The 16,284-nt window shown below is 37.2% G+C and overlaps 1 long non-coding RNA gene across 2 annotated transcripts in view; it reads left to right on the top strand.

Annotated features, from left to right (window-relative positions):
- Window positions 1–342: 342 nt before the first annotated feature.
- LOC120312734 overlaps window positions 343–16,284 on the top strand; it is a 42,118-nt gene continuing 26,176 nt past the window's right edge. For both annotated transcript variants that reach the window (XR_005557992.1, XR_005558064.1), the window contains exons 1-2: window positions 343–839; window positions 1,005–1,201. This is a non-coding gene — a long non-coding RNA (uncharacterized LOC120312734). The remainder of the gene's footprint in view (window positions 840–1,004; window positions 1,202–16,284) is intronic.

Genomic DNA, 16,284 nt, shown 5'->3' with positions numbered 1-16,284 from the left:
AATGATTGCAACCCAAAAGTTAATGCTTGTCATGAAAATACTTTCTTTTTTAAAAAAATAAGACAACAGAAGATATTATAACTCAGATAGCTTTGAGGTTGAATGAAAGAGGCATAGATATTCATACATTCTGTGTAGATGAAAACCAAGCAGCCTTTTAAAAATTGAAATTCCAAAGGTGCCTTTTATTTAAGAGAAGCTACCGTGAATTTATTTTGCAAATATAGCAGAAGAGTAGCAACGTGACTTTTTTTTAATAAGGATGCCAGCCTTAAATTTTCCTTTTACAAGAGAAAATAGAAGTCCATTTGGCCTGCAGTAGACTTTGCTTGAAGATTTGTGCTTTGTTTTTGTTGTTATATTTCTCTATTCTTGTGAAGGCTTTCAGCCTGTCTAAATCATGAAATTTCTCATTACCCATTTCCCCCTCATTTTTACTTTAGGTCAAGAAATGATGATGGGTTGACCATAGATGATAACCAGATATAAGAAGAATATTCCAGCACTAAAGCTGAAGTTTTCCAACATTGTCTCTAATGTTACAAAACCTGTGTAATCCCAATGCTTTGTAGACCTTAAAGCAAGAGGGTGAAAATGAAAGTAAGGAAGAAGTCACATTTGCTGTTCTTCTTATTCCTTAATTAAAGAATCCTCCTGTCATGAATTTGAAAGAATAAATTTTCATGATGCAAGGGATGAGTGGAACGAACACCAGCAAGACAGTAGAAAAGTTCTTACTATCTTGGAACTTGTAGTCAACAGATACTATTTTGTTTATAAGCAGAGATGGACATGGAAATCATTGTGGGGAAAGGAAGCACCAGAAGAAGACTAAACAGGTGATAAAAAGTTTAAGAATGCATCATATTTGATGAAAAGATTGCTAGGAGTCTGGAGCCAGCATATAGAATATATTAACTTTTAATTGGTTTGTTTTGATTGTTATATACTATATATACATATTATGTATTTTCCTTTGTTCTTTTGTTCCTTATTGTTTGTAGAAGAGAATACACCTCTGCTGTACTGACTTCGGTCTGCTTCCTTGAGTCTCCAGGTCAAATGAACTCCAATAACAGATCTAGGCTATGTGCGAGAAGTCTGGAAATCTGTTCAGTCTGGATTTGATCCTAACAACAGCATTTGAGACCGTGTTCACCAACAGCATTTGAGGATACCTAGCATCCTTGGAATTACTTGGGTCAGTTAATCCCTTCTTAGTGTTCTCATACCTTACTAGGCCTCACCACTTTGATTTAGTTAAGCGTATTGTGGGACCATGGCTTTAGTGCAGAAAAGCTGATTAAAGAGAAAGAAGCAAATCTACAAGATTCAGGACAAGTTCTTGTGTTAGAAATGTCTTCTTGTCATATTGTTCTTTTCTTTCTGTCTCACATACTTGATCTCTGCACTCTTAATTATTGCTACTAAATATCAGAATGTTACTAAATGAAGTAAAGTATATAAGCCTAAGCATATAATAAATAAATAGGAATGCTAGCAAATGAAATTATTTGTAGCCCAAAATATCTTGTGATTGATTACAATTCATAAAGATATTTTCTTTGAAAGGGATTCCTTGTGACTTGGTTTGATAGGCGTATTGTAATCCAACTGTGTAGGAAAGGCCAGGGGCTATACAGTGGTAAGCAATGACATTTTGCTCAGAGTTTGAGATTGTTTTTAGGACTATATCGGATATTGCAATTCTAGATCTCAAAGATTAACAGAAATGAGCATCCTTGCAATTTTCTCCAATCAAAATTTGTATCCTTTAGCTTTGTCGGCCTAGACAGCTCTATGAACATTTAGGCTTATTTTCAGGTCTGTTGAGACAATTGTACATATTCTCTAAGGGTCATATAACAATTAAAGCCATATAGTATTTGTAAGAAACTAGAAAGGCAAAAGATATCAATAATCCTGAAGACTTAGAATTATGTTTGAAAGAACAACATTGTCCTGAACCTTGTTTATAATTCTTAATTGATGGGATGAAGGTACAGGATATAGGATTGCAAGGCTGCCTTTTAATTAGAGATCCTGGCTTGCATAGAATATTATGGCAATACTTGAGGTAAAATTGGGCTTCAGTTGTACTAATAATATATTGCCCCCAATATATGTCAAAATTGATTGTGCCTTTACTATGAACAAGGTATACTGAAATATAACATGGATATGACAAAGGTTCTTAACCTAATCTATTCTTTATCAAATTAAAATGATATGTGAATGCTTGGGTTGATTAAAATTTCAATGTGTAATAAGAGTCAAACTATCTTGCCTTGTCTGGTCATGATCAGGCCACGTGAAAGATTGAAACTTGGAAAGTAAGAGGAATACACCCCTTTGAGCCAGCTCCATTTGAGTTGGGGATTGAGGTCATCATTTTATAGTGGTTCTTTTCGTTTCTCTGGGGCTGGTTCCAATCAATGTTGGTTGGTGGGGAAAGATTACTCCCTAGCCCCCTTCTTTCTGTAGTTCTATTCTCTTTTCCAGGGCTTTTTTTGTCATAGAACGCCCAGAACGGAGTTCTGGCACCTTTTTTGGATGGAACTTTGTAGGATAGGCAAGGCGGGTTGTATAATGAGTGTGAGTTCCGGCACCTTTTTTTTTTTTTACAAAAACACTGCTCTTTTCTATCCTTTTCAACATCTACATGAAACTGCTGGGTGAGGTTATCCACTGGTTTTGGGATTTGGTGTCATCATGCTGATAATATAAAAACATGGCTTTTAAATCCAGTCTGGCCAAGTGAGGTTTGTCAGGGTTCTGTGCCTAGAGACTGTGCACATTTGAATGGGGTGGAACTGTCTTTAACTCATCCTATTAAGACTAAGCTGTGTGTGTTTGGGCTACACAGATCTGAGATTATTCCAGCTTAGGCCTTGGATAGGTTCTACTTCCCTGTTCAAGAATGGCATGCAATTTGGGGATCTCCTTGGACTCATAGTTTCTTCTTTATGAACAACTGGCAGGTGTGGTGAGGAAGGTTTTTGCCCAGCTTCATCTGGTGCACCAGTTGCACCTTTTTCCTAGGCTGAGGGGACTTTCAGTCAGTCACTCATGCCCTAGTCAATTAATTGTTTGATTCTATATGGGGCTACCCTTGAAGACCACCTGAAATCTTCATTAGGTCCAGAATGCGGCTGTGGGGACAGTGATGGGCCTGCCTCAGTATGCCCTGTAATGGCTCTGCTTTGCAAGCTGCACTGGTTGCCAGTTTTCCTCCAGACCTGCTAGTCACTACATGTAAAGCCCTATGGCATAGGGCCTGATTACTTGCGTATCTGCCTTGTTGATGCAATCTGGTAGGATTGGTGTGCTTCAGGTATCATTGATTATATAGTGCTTTCTGTCAGGACCCCAGAAATATGTCTTCTCTGTTGCAATATCTGCACCATTGATTTATGTCCCCCCTGAATGTTTTGATTGTTCTTTGTTTTTAACTGCTTTTAACAATTGTAAAATGCTAAGCCATTGGGAGTCAGGCAGCATATACATTTAATTCATTACTATTATGATTAATAATAATAAAAGAAAAATAGTATCCATGTGTGCGAAACATAGAGAAAGGGGAAGGATAAAATGGATCTGAATATAAAGGGCAAAAATGTTTGTCAGGAAGAATGAATTTGAGAACTATAGGGTGTCATCATAGGCATGCAGGAATTTGTAGATTACTGATATTATTTGTTATGCTGCAGTGAACCATACTAACACAAAAACCAGGGATGAAGTTTGAGAATAATTATACTAAACCCTGAATGAATTGAGAGTGCAAGTAAATACCTGCTTAGAAAATGGTCAGCATATTTCAGATATGTTGTCTAAACATGAATAACTCATGTATAAAGTAGATACCTTGAATTATATAGATTTTTGTAGGACTAGGGAATTGAAGATTGGTTTCTGAATATGATAGGAATAGTATATGATGGAAGTTAAGGTGAGAAAATAAATGGAATTAAGCAGGGTTTAAGATAAGGAAGTACAGCATTGCCTTGGGTGTTCAGCATAAATAATATTTGTATAACATTAGAAGTCTGTTGATGGGAACATGAGTATTTTGTATGGAAATGATTCTTCTGAATAACCTAAAATTTTAAAGTAATGTAGTCCTATCATGATAATAATTTCATCAGTTCTCAGATCTATTAATTTGTATTTGCTTTACTGCATTAAAGTTCTAGTTCATCTTGTTTATTTTCCATATTCTGACCCTTAAGATAAAAATTTGAAAGTCATAAATACATATAGATAAATATACAATTTCAATTTATCTTGCTCAAATACATTTATCCCAGTCTTTGTTGGGTGCTATCCATTGTGTGCCAACAGTACGTGATCCAAACAACTCAGACCATGTTCCCAGAAATAAAATCTTACCATCAACAGAAATGATGTGTCATTCATTTGCAGTATTTCTCTTTCACTTTTTCCTCTTTCATAGATAAGTAAGAAGAGAATGCTTCTGGTGTTCCTAGGTCAGGGGTAGGCAACCTTGGCTCTTTTAGGACTCTTTTATAACTCGTGGACTTCAATTCCTGGCTCAGGAATTCTGGGAGTTGGTCCACGAGTCATAAAAGAGCCAAGGTTGCCTACCCCTGTCTTAGATTGTTCAGGTTCTTTCCACGAACTTCAAAGCTCAAGGTGAAACAGTTGCAGCAGCAACTGGTGATATTACCTGTCCCCAGGTGACCAGAAAGAGATAGCTATCAGTAGTCATGATGAATCTTGATACTTTCTCTGTCATATTCCTGGACTCTAGCTAGTTCTGGGAGTTTTTATTTTTTATGAACCAGTACATTTGGCCAACAAGTTTTTATTCCTTCTTCCTCCCTTGTTGGATTAGCGAGATACACCAGACTACTTTTCCCTCTCTTTGAATTTATTCCCTGAAAAAAAATGTCTGCCTTATATTCTTTCTACAACCTGTACTATACAGCCTCCTCTTACTGAAAATTTTTATTTTTTTAAAACATACAATCATTTATAAAAATACAATAAAATTTTAAAATAGAGAACCCCCCCCCCCTTACCCTCCCTCCCACCCCCACCCCCCCTCCCTTCACTTCCCAGAGCAGAATACAGGGTTAAGAAAAAAAAAGAAAAAGAAAATTATAATAATTAAAAAAAAGAAAAAAAAAGAGAAAGAAAAAAAATATCATAATTAACCTTTAACTCCATAACTTATAAAACAATTCTCTATAATATTTGATATTCATTCATAAAATAAATAAAACTTTTTAATTCCATATTTTTTCTGAATATAATCTATCCACCTTCCCCATACAGTAATATATCTTTCTTGTGTATGATCCTTTAAATAAGCAGAAATTTTTGCCATTTCTGCAAAACTAGATACTTTAAATATCCATTCTTCTAAAGTAGGCAAAGAATCTTTCTTCCAATATAGACCTACTAGTAACCTTGCTGCAGTTAATAAATTCAACATCAAAGTAGTTTCTTTTTCATATACAGCCTCCTCTTACATGGCAGGCAGCAATCACTCAATCACATAATAATGGGAAATCAGCAACTTCAGGGCCCTCTTTACAATCAACAGTTACCCTTTGTACGTCATAGATCTGACAGTCCCTTACTCAGAATATATAGCCTTTTTCTATTTAGTCTCCTCTCTATTGTTGAACTCCACTGACATATTCCTGTTACCTTCCCTGTTCACTATTAATTATCTTTGAAATAAATCATACGGATGAAACTCTTGACCTTACTGACTAGCACCTCTAATTATGAGGATGTGCTGTAAGATTGTAACTATGAATATTAGAGCATACAAAGGATAATATAAAATCAAACTTCATGGTACAATATATTTCTGTTTGTATATGGCAGGGATATTTCATGTCTTTTTAAATTGAAGAATCTGAAAATTACAAATTATTTCCACATATCCACTCGTGTTTTTATCTCCTTTAATCATAAAGTAGAACAGTGGTTCTCAACCTTTCTAATGCCGCGACCCCATAATACAGCTCCCCATGTTGTGGTGACCCCCAACCACTTATACATCATCGGGTACCAGGGGCATGGCCAAAGAAAAGGGGAAAAAAATGGCGGACAGCCTTGTTTGGCGACCCCCATGAAATGGTCGTTCAACCCCAAATGGGGTCCCGACCCACCGGTTGAGAACCACTGAAGTAGAACCAGAATCAGTTAAGACAGTATTGCCTTTACCATGTTAACTGGACCCAATAGGAGCTGAAGCCCCATCATTCAGAAATATTATGGTCTCTGATTGTGCTGAAGAGCCTCATAAACATACAATGTTCTATTAGAAATATACCTTCTTCTGTATTTCAGCAGATAAGACCCCAAATATATAAGTATGAATTTTCAGATTCAAATTCTCTCAGTGTTATGTTATCCATAAGCATGCTATCCATAATATAGAACTGTAATGTATAGTGACATATAGTGGAGAAGAGATGAAGAAAAGGCAAGATAGTGAGTGAGGTGTCACAATAGAAGCTCCTGTTCTATCTGTATGTGGTGTTGCCACATGAACAAAAACAACTGATCTTGCATTGAAATGCTGCATCTTGCCTTTTTTACCTGTCTCCCACTTCACAGGCATCACTGATAATCGAGTTTCTACAACAGACTATAGGTAGTGAAGTTAGTTTATTGAGACACAATAAAGTCAATGAAAATTTACTAATAAGGTACAATGTTTTGCTCATTAACTTTAATGAATGCCTGGACCATTATTATAGAGGGTTTTGTATTATTATAGACCTAGATTGTATTTTTAATCCCCATTTTCTTTTAATATTTAGACTATTTAGATTTTTGATTTTTATGCAATATTTATTTTTATTTCTGTATTTTATATTTTTTTGTATTTTAATTTTTTTGCATCACATCTTTCTTACTCTGATCTTTGACCATAATAAATGGATGGATTGACTGATGCAGCAATCATAAAGTCAGCCTAGGCCTGGAGAACAAATATCCATGATTCAGGAAACTTCACAGAATCATCTTGAGTCAGCTATTATCTTTCATTCTTACCTCACATTAGCTGTGAAATTAAAGGGAAGTATAGAAAAAAAAAATTGTATATCAGCTCAAGTTCCTTAGAAGACATGTAGTATGTTAACAGAATAAATAAATATTCTTTCCATGGATTATAGCATGTTGACTGAATTGGGAAAGCAGGCCTAGATAGACATACTATTGGACTGAAAAAAACCTTAGGGATTTCTGTTGAATCTGTAGAATTTAATTATAATTTATTGTGGAAGGCCCTGTCCTGTCTTTGAAATGCATAAAACTATTACAATACAATGATATTTACAATGTAGTTACACTAAAACCATTTAATGCTATATAAGTATGTATGTACAGAAACACACACACACACACACAAACACAAACCAAACAAATCAGAGAAAAAAAGCTTTTAACATATTAACAAACCAGAGCCTTAAGAACTTTATAAAAGGCAGTTTATAAATTTTAAACAACTTTTTTTTAATTAGAGGAATTATACAGACATACCTGTAACCTGCTTTCATCCCTGATTTTGTAAACATTTTAGCAGATAGACAAATCATATATGACAATTTCTGGATTCTCTGCAAAAATAGCAATAGCACCTAGACTTATATACTGTTTCCTAAGTGGTTTACAGAATCAGCCTATTGCCCCCAACAATCTCGGTCCTCATTTTACTGATCTTGGAAGGATGGAAGGCTGAGTCAACCTTGAGCCCCATCAAGATCAAACTCCAAGCTGTGGACAAAATTTGCCTACAATATTGCATTCTAACCACTGCACCATCATATAAAATTGTTTTGGTATAATGATTCAAAGCTTTGAGCAAATGTCTTTAAAATATGACTGTGTCACCCACATACAAGATAATTTATATTGCCTTTCTATTCTGAACTTCTAGATATTTGGGATATTTCCCACAATCCCTGCAAGTAAGGGTATCTGCCATGTTGATTATTATGTAGACTGGAGTACAACATATGTGCAAGACCCCAAGTTGGGACATTACTTTGAAGAATGAAACATTATCACAATAGCATATTTAAAAGATCTATAAAAGACATTTGAGAGAAAGCTATTATTGTTCTTAAGGTGATGGCTGAAAATAGAAAAGCAAACCTCACCAATACATTCCATGATTTCTGAAGCTTTTATCCATATAAAATTCAAACTCCAAAATGAAGTGCATTTCAAATTCTACAGGGACATTTGTCAAATAGGTTAAGTTTAAAAAGAAGAAGAAGAAAAAAGAAATTGAACTGACCCACATTTAGAGTAAAAGAAAAATTGTCCTGAGGTTAAGTTGAATGAAATAGAATTGAGTAGCTTGGCTGCTGAAACAGGTGCATGGCAGATTTCTCAAAGAAAATGTAATTTAGGTCACCATTTACCATAATAAAATGAAAATCTATACATACTGAGGATGGATACTTTTCTTAAAGCTTTCACCCAAAAGCAAAGTAGACAGAATCCCTTTAGCTTGCTTCTCCTACAAAGTCATAAAGCTTGCTAGGTCAGCTTTTTCAAATCATTCCTGAATAGCTAAAAAATAATAGGTCAGTTCCAATACACAGAGCTAGCTGAAGCTGTAAAAATGCTGCCTTGCTGCTTACTATGCATTGAGTGCTTACCTTGTAATAGCTAGTCATTATATTTGCTGGAAATGTTTTTTTACTCTATTCTTTAAATGAAATGGCTTCTAACTAGTTACTGGATCAGCAGTAATAGACTGAAGACTCAGTTGTATACGGGAAAGAAATTTGTTTATTTATTCCCTCAAACTTCTAGGCTGCTTAGGTCCAAAATGACTAGACACATTTAGAAGATTAAAAATGCAGTAAAAATATCTGTAAAAAGAACACATATTATGTAAGAGTGCATCAGTTGTCCAAGGGAACAAATAACACACATGCACATCACCCAAATGAAATACAAGGAAAAAGTGTGTGCATGGGGGCAGTGGCAAATAATATTCATACTCACTGTAAACTTATAGCAGGGGTCTTCAAACTTGGCCCTTTTATGACTTATGGACTTCAACTCCCAGAATTCCTCAGCCAGGCACGCTGGCTGAGGAATTCTGGGTGTTGAAGTCCATAAGTCATAAAAGGACCAAGCTTGAAGACCCCTGACTATAGAGTAAAAGCATAGTACTTAATCATTACAAACTGCCTTTCTGGTCTAGAAAAAGCATCTAAATCAAGCTTTAAAGCTGTTCTTTTTGTCTATTCCATACTACCCTGCTGTATTTTAAAGTTTGAAGCAGTAATTCAGCTGAAGTTTTCTTTCCCTTTACAGTACAAATTTGCTACTGTCAATTTTAGAACACACATAGTAAGTCTAAAGATTTACTTGTTTATTTACAGGATTTCCACACTGCTCCAAACACACACAATTCTGAATAGTGTATAAATTCCCTACAATTATATATGTGTATGTGTATATGTATATGTATATGTGTATATATGTATGTGTATGTGTGTGTGTGTGTGTGTAGGTCTTTGGTTATTCGGGTTTTCTCCCGCGTAAAATTGGAAGTGTCTTTCGGCTTTGCGCTTCTAGGAGTGCTCCTAGAAGCACGAAGCCGAAAGCACCAGCCTGAAGATGACGAATGGGACTTCGTCGAAACATCGCCAAGACACTTCCAATTTTATGCGGGAGAAAACCTGAATAACCAAAGACCTACATACAAACACCCGCGAAAACCTCAGAAAACAAATACACACACACACACACACACACACACACACACACACACATTTTTGCATTTAGTATCTATTTTTCTCTCTCAACAGTCTAAAGAGGTCTCCTAAAAGGATAAAAAGAGTTGCAAACATCTGCTAGGCTACAGCAAATACTCTGTACTGTCCAGCCATAACACAGGGTTCCTTTGCTTTGGAAACAGTTGCATAGAAAGCTCCTCTTTGACTCTTAAGTCTAATCCTCAGACTGTGACATATTTCAAGCTGCTTATGAAAACGGGGAAAAAAAGTCAGGCAAAGAAAATCCACACTGATTCTTTGTTCTCTAGGAAAGCAGAGTGAGCGAAGGGGAGAAAAAGCTACTGAATGAGAAACTATGTAAGAAGGATGCCCAAATATTATATCCCTTGTAAGAGCAGCTGCCAAATGTATCTCTGTGTGTATCTAAGAGGAAGGCCCACAAATTGCTTGGGTTAATTTCAGTATATGCAAAAGCGGGACATGAGTTTGCATTATTATTCTGGGTCATTCACTGAAGTAATTCTTTTGGGTAAGCCTGTTTCCCCCCCCTCAGTAAATCATTGTCCCCAGAGAACCTTCCAGATGTAGATTATTTTTTCCTTCTTTTCCCAGTTACAGTATAACCCTTTAAGCCAGGAGTCCCCAACCTTGGCAATTTTAAAACCTGTAGACTTTAACTCCCAGAATTCCCCAGCCAACTATGCTGGCTGGGGATTTCTGGGAGTTGAAGTCCACAGGTCTTAAAGTTTCCAAGGTTGGGGACCCCTGCTTTAAGCAACTGCTGCTCTACAAGGTCCTCTGTCCCCCCTCTCCTAGATCTAATAAAATCACAAGATACACTTCATTTATGAAAAAAATGACTTCATTACTTGCAATCAGAAGAATAATTCAGAATAGATTTCTGTTGCTTGCATTAGACCATAATTGTACAGACCTACTAGATAGAGTTACGGAGATACTTTAATATATGAGTATAATGTTATCCAAAAGTAGCTACTGAACCCAGTGGAAATGAATCCCCTTCAGTCCTGAGAAGCTTGTCTAGAAAATACAGCTTCTTTCTTTCCCAACAGCCAGGAAAGGTCTTTAATTAGAGGAGGTGTAGCTTAGAAGTACAGACATATTTGCTATACTCCTCTCTTTTCTCACTGCCTTAGATGCCTTACAATAGGGGTCCCCAACCCCTGGTCCGTGGACCAGTACCCACCACGGCATGCCAGCAACCGGTCCACAGAAACAAGCAAAGCCTCATCCGCGGGATGCAGGCAGCACACAAAACCATGGTAAAAACTCTCCCCATGGAACCGGTCCCTGGTGCCCAAAAAGTTGGGGACCTCTGCCTTATAAAGATCTGGTGAAAGTTTTATTTTCTCCTGTTCTTGGCTCAGCTGGATTCCCCTTTTCTTATTAGCTCCATTGAAAATCCAGATAGGTTACTTTTTATCTCTGTGGCTCTACCATTTCCACACATCCCACCGGAGATCCCTTTTCCTCTTGGCCTGGATCCCCTTCTCCAGTTATCTCACACTGGCTGCTCATTAATGTCTTGGCTTCAATTATCCCTATGAAGGGGGATTTCCCTTTATAAGGAGGCATTTCCTCAAATCCAAGTAGAATGCATAGAATTGGGCAGGAAGAAAAGCTTTTTGCATTCTTCTTTCACCTCCTGCTTACCAAAGGAAAACTAAAATAAGATCTTTAGCACAGTTCTGGTTTCACTTAGCAGCCACTTCACCTACAATTGTTGGTTCCAAATGTCGCTAAAAAAAAGGACTACCGGTATTTCCATGCCATTTATGGCTAGCATTACCATATATTTGATGGACGAGTACGTAAGACTATTGGAAAGGAAGTAATATGAGAAGAGGGGAAAGAAAGATTAACTGTTTAATTTATGACAAAAATTACAGTGAAAAACTGAAAACAAAATACAGTTAGTGTCTACATTTGTATGAAATTACTTTTCCCATCATCGGGAAGACTGGTTTTTCAATGCAAACTTTAGTCCACAAAATCTTCAGAGTGTAACTGATTCAGGTCTTGTAAATTTCAAGGGGAGCTGGAGAGGCCTGATCAGTTAATTAAGAACACAGAATTGAACTTGTTAATTTGTTGTTAGCACTTTTTAGGAAAGCACTGATTGCAGAGAAAAGCTGCTCAGGAAGAGATACTACTAAAGCTGGACATCATTTGATTTTAAGGCTATGCCCACGAACAGAGGACATGAGGACAAAGAAGAGGACATATTCTCACTTTGCCACACATTTTGTTTGGAAATCCTGTTCATGGCAAATCTCCAAGAGTTTGCAGCAGCTTCACCAATTTTCCCAAGTTACAGCAACCACTGACACATTAATATAGAAGCTGCCAATATGGTACCTATCTGTCTAGCTCATGGGTCTTCAAACTTGGCCCTTTTATGACTTGTAGACTTCAACTCTCAGAATTCCTTAGCCAGCGTGCCATCTCCACTGATGGCCAGAATGCTGTGTGGAAATGAAGAGATAAATGGCAGTAAAGTAGAACACCAAAATCTGCAAACTGGAACATTATGGTAGATTAATACTAACTGAATTACCCATTTGCTTTTTGAGACAGATGGACCATTTTCACCATTCAGCCTGCATGCAATCTCCTATATATCTTATAAAACATTAGTATAAAAAACAATGAAAGCTGCATTATAGTATCTCTCACTATTTCAAAAAAGGAAAAAAAGTGGAACCAGGAAACTACAGACCTATCAGCCTAACCTCAATACCTGAGAAAATCTTGGAAAGCAATGAATCAGCAAACACCTAGAGGCAAACAAAGTCATTACCAAAAGCCAACATGGGTTTATCAAAAACAGATCATGCCAGACAAATCTTATTGCATTCTTTGACCAGGTGACAAAATGAGTGGACCAGAAGAATGCTGTGGATATAATTTACTTGGATTTCAGTAAGGCATCACCACCAGATGGATTCGTAGCTGGCTGACCCGCCGTACTCAGCGTGTGGTCCTCAATGGAACTGCATCTACATGGAGAGAAGTGTGTAGTGGGATGCTCCAGGGCTCTGTTCTTGGCCCAGTGCTCTTCAACATCTTCATCAACAATTTGGATGAGGGGATAGATGGGGAACTCATCAAATTTGCAGACGACACCAAGCTGGCAGGAATAGCCAACACTCCAGAAGATAGGCTTAAGATACAGGAGGCTCTTGACAGACTTGAACATTGGGCGCTATCTAATAAAATGAAATTCAATGGTGAAAAAAGTAAGGTTCTACATTTAGGCAAGAAAGACTAAATGCACAAGTATAGTAGGGCAAGAATGCAAAACCTGAAGTTTGTAGACCACATATAATGCAAAGAATCATGGGTGCATCCCCAGAGCCATTCCAAGAGTTACTATGAAATTATAATTGGATTTAACTAATTAAATTTAAGTGTTCTAGCCTGAACACTTTTTGACTTGATTCTCCTTGCCTTTGAAGATGACGCCCTAGCATAGCCAAGAAGGTCAAAATCTAGCTCTTGATTCCTGAAAATTTACACATCACAGGTCTATGGTAGAAAACAGAGATATTTTCCAGCATTTTCATCTTTCACAGATAGTTTTCATTGGAGATTCTTAACTGAGCTTAGAAATAAAGTCTTTTTGCCTACCAAGTTTGGGCTTTAAAATTGAGCGATGGTCCCTTCACACCCACAGACTTTAGAAATTCACAAAAACAAGTTGCTAGAACTAAAAGATCTAGCAACTTTAATGAAACTGATCTGAATGCAAACTATTTAGAACTAAATGTACTTTTGTGTTGGGGATGAATATTGAACAAAGTAGCTCTTTTCATTCATTTCAAAAGTTGAGTGGAACTTTTCTTCCTACTCCCAGTCACATAATTGAAATATCACAAGTTTTGGGTTATAAGCTTTTTTAAACACAGAGAAAAAGTATTAATATTCTTAATGAAAAATTGTAATTCTGTGCATTCACACATATACCAATGCTATAGCAACAATATCAGTGATTCTTATTAGAAGTTACAAAAGAATAGATTGATGTTAAGTATCTGAAGCCTTTTCTAGTACTAAAATTTGGAAGAGATGAAGAAATTTTGCTGTCTGTAGTAAAGGATAAAAATTTTCTCAACTATTTTCTGTATAAAGAAGACCTTTATAAAGACTTCTTTGTAAGGATCTGATATGTAGAAGAATACCTTTTTCATAATAAAAAGGACAACTAGAGAAACACAATAAAACAATCAACTTCTTTGGAAGAATAAAATTCACAAAGAAAGAAGAAAACATGCTTCCCCTTCTGGATATTCTCATCAACAGAGGAAATGCCGGTAAACTAGAATCCTATTGGAAAGTGACCCACAATAATCAAGTGTTTCACTAACAAAGTAGCAATCTAACGTTCCACAACAGAAGCTGTGTCAGGACATTATTCAGATGAGCACAAACACACTGCAGCAACCTGGAATGCTAGAAAGAGGAAACAGACCGTTTATAAAACAAAATGGATACCCATGCAACTTTGTCCACACACTGCAGCACAACCAGTACAACTCATGAAAAGGATAAAACTCCCTTGCAAAAAAGAAAAATTGAAACATCCAATAGGCTGCTACAATTTGCCAGTATCACTGTAGAACTCAAGCCAACAAAAGCCCTCCAAAACATCTTAAGCAAACCCAAAGACCGAGTAACCCAAGAACTAAAAAACAGTCATGTACAACATTTAATGCAAAAACTGGAACAGCCACCATCTAGGGCAGGGAATAAGAAGGGCAGAGCGCCATTCACAAAAACCAACTAGCAATCGGGACATTACAAAAACTCCTTAATATCACCACACATGACAGAATCAACCACCGTTTCAGCCAGGTTATCAGCATCTTAGACCAAGCCAAATGCAAAAATGCTATAGAATTCTTGGAAGCTTGGCATTCAGACAAATGAGCCACTAATAGAAACAGAGATAAACCATATTTACACATCATCCAAAGAGACAACAAACCTGTAGAAATGAAACAAAAGGATTGCAACACTTCCTCTACAACATCTCATAATGAGATAAACAGGGATCCGCACCAGACAAATAGGCAGAAAACAATATCTAATTAAGGAACTACCATAGAGGATACAATACCTCGACCAAAATTGGTAGGTTAAGCTATTGCATATAAATTGGCAGTAAACCCCACATTCACACTGAAGATTTTACCCATTTGGTAATGAAATATCTGCAGGCAAGTAAACGAGCTCAGAGAAGACCAAGAACACATAAAAAAGTGAGCCAGATTGGTAGCCAGCAGGATGCAACAGCCTTCACCAGCTTTTAGAGCAACAGGTTATCTTATGATGACTATGATGGGTCTAGCTATGACTCTTTAATTACTATTTACAGTCCCAAAGCATCAACTGGATTAGGCCACTACCTCATACTGCCTAAGGATAGGGCTAGACATAGTTAGGATTATTTAGATAAGATAAGATAAAATAACCTTTATTGTCATTTTTTTTTACTGTGGGCACAACGGCACACATCCAAAATGAAATTTAGTTGCCCGCTCTCAAAGTGAAACACATACATGACGCACACCTAAACATACTATGAACAACATATGCATAGACCCACATCCCTACATATACGTAGCAAATAAATATTACATACTGTCCATCTTGAATATATAACAGAAGGAGGAAGCTTGAGTGTTCACAAGGTTAATGCTGTATGGAATGAAACTGTGGCTGAATCTGGATGTTCTGCTATGGATACCACGAAGCCTCCTCCCAGAAGCTAACAAGGAAAACAGGTCATGAAGAGGATGTATAGTGTCCCAGATAATCTTATGGACCCTGCTCAAGCAACACTTCTGTGCTATGTCCTGGATGGGAGGGAGAGAACTGCTAATGATCTTTTCGGCCATTTTCACCACTCTCTGCACCGCCTTCCTGTCTGAAGCAGTGATGCTTCCAAACCAGACTGTGATGCTGTATGACAGGATGCTTTTGATCGTCCCCCTGTAGAAATTGGTCAGGACAGGGGAAGGAAGATGTGCTTTTCTTATGCGACGCAGAAAATGCAGGTTCTGCTGTGCCCGCTTCACCAGTTTGTCACTGTTGAGCGACTAAGTCAGTCTACTCGTTAGCTGCACACCCAGGAATTTGACGCTGGTAACCATCTCCAGAGGTGAATCATTAATGCACAGAGAAGTGTGGCTGTGCCTGCCTTTTCTTAAATCAACAATGATGTCTTTGGTTTTTCCAGTGTTTAAAACTAGGCTGTTTTCCTTACACCAGTTCACCAATCCCTCAATCTCCGTGAAGTAAGGTTCCACCTTGTTATCCCGAATAAGGCCCACTACTGTTGTGTTATCTGCAAACTTCACAATATGGTTGGTGGCAAACCTGGCACAACAGTCATGAGTCAACAGGGTGAACAGCAGTGGACTTAAGACGCAGCCCTGAGGAGAACCTGTGCTCAAGAAAATGGTATTAGAGGTATTTAGTTAACGAAACTTAGGTTTAGTGAAGGTGGAAA

The sequence above is a fragment of the Crotalus tigris genome, unplaced genomic scaffold (genome assembly GCF_016545835.1).
Source record: "Crotalus tigris isolate CLP2741 ecotype Arizona unplaced genomic scaffold, ASM1654583v1 scf7180000017536.10889498, whole genome shotgun sequence".
In the NCBI taxonomy this organism is placed as follows: Eukaryota; Metazoa; Chordata; class Lepidosauria; order Squamata; family Viperidae; genus Crotalus; species Crotalus tigris.
This window is presented reverse-complemented; position numbering and strand designations above follow the sequence as displayed.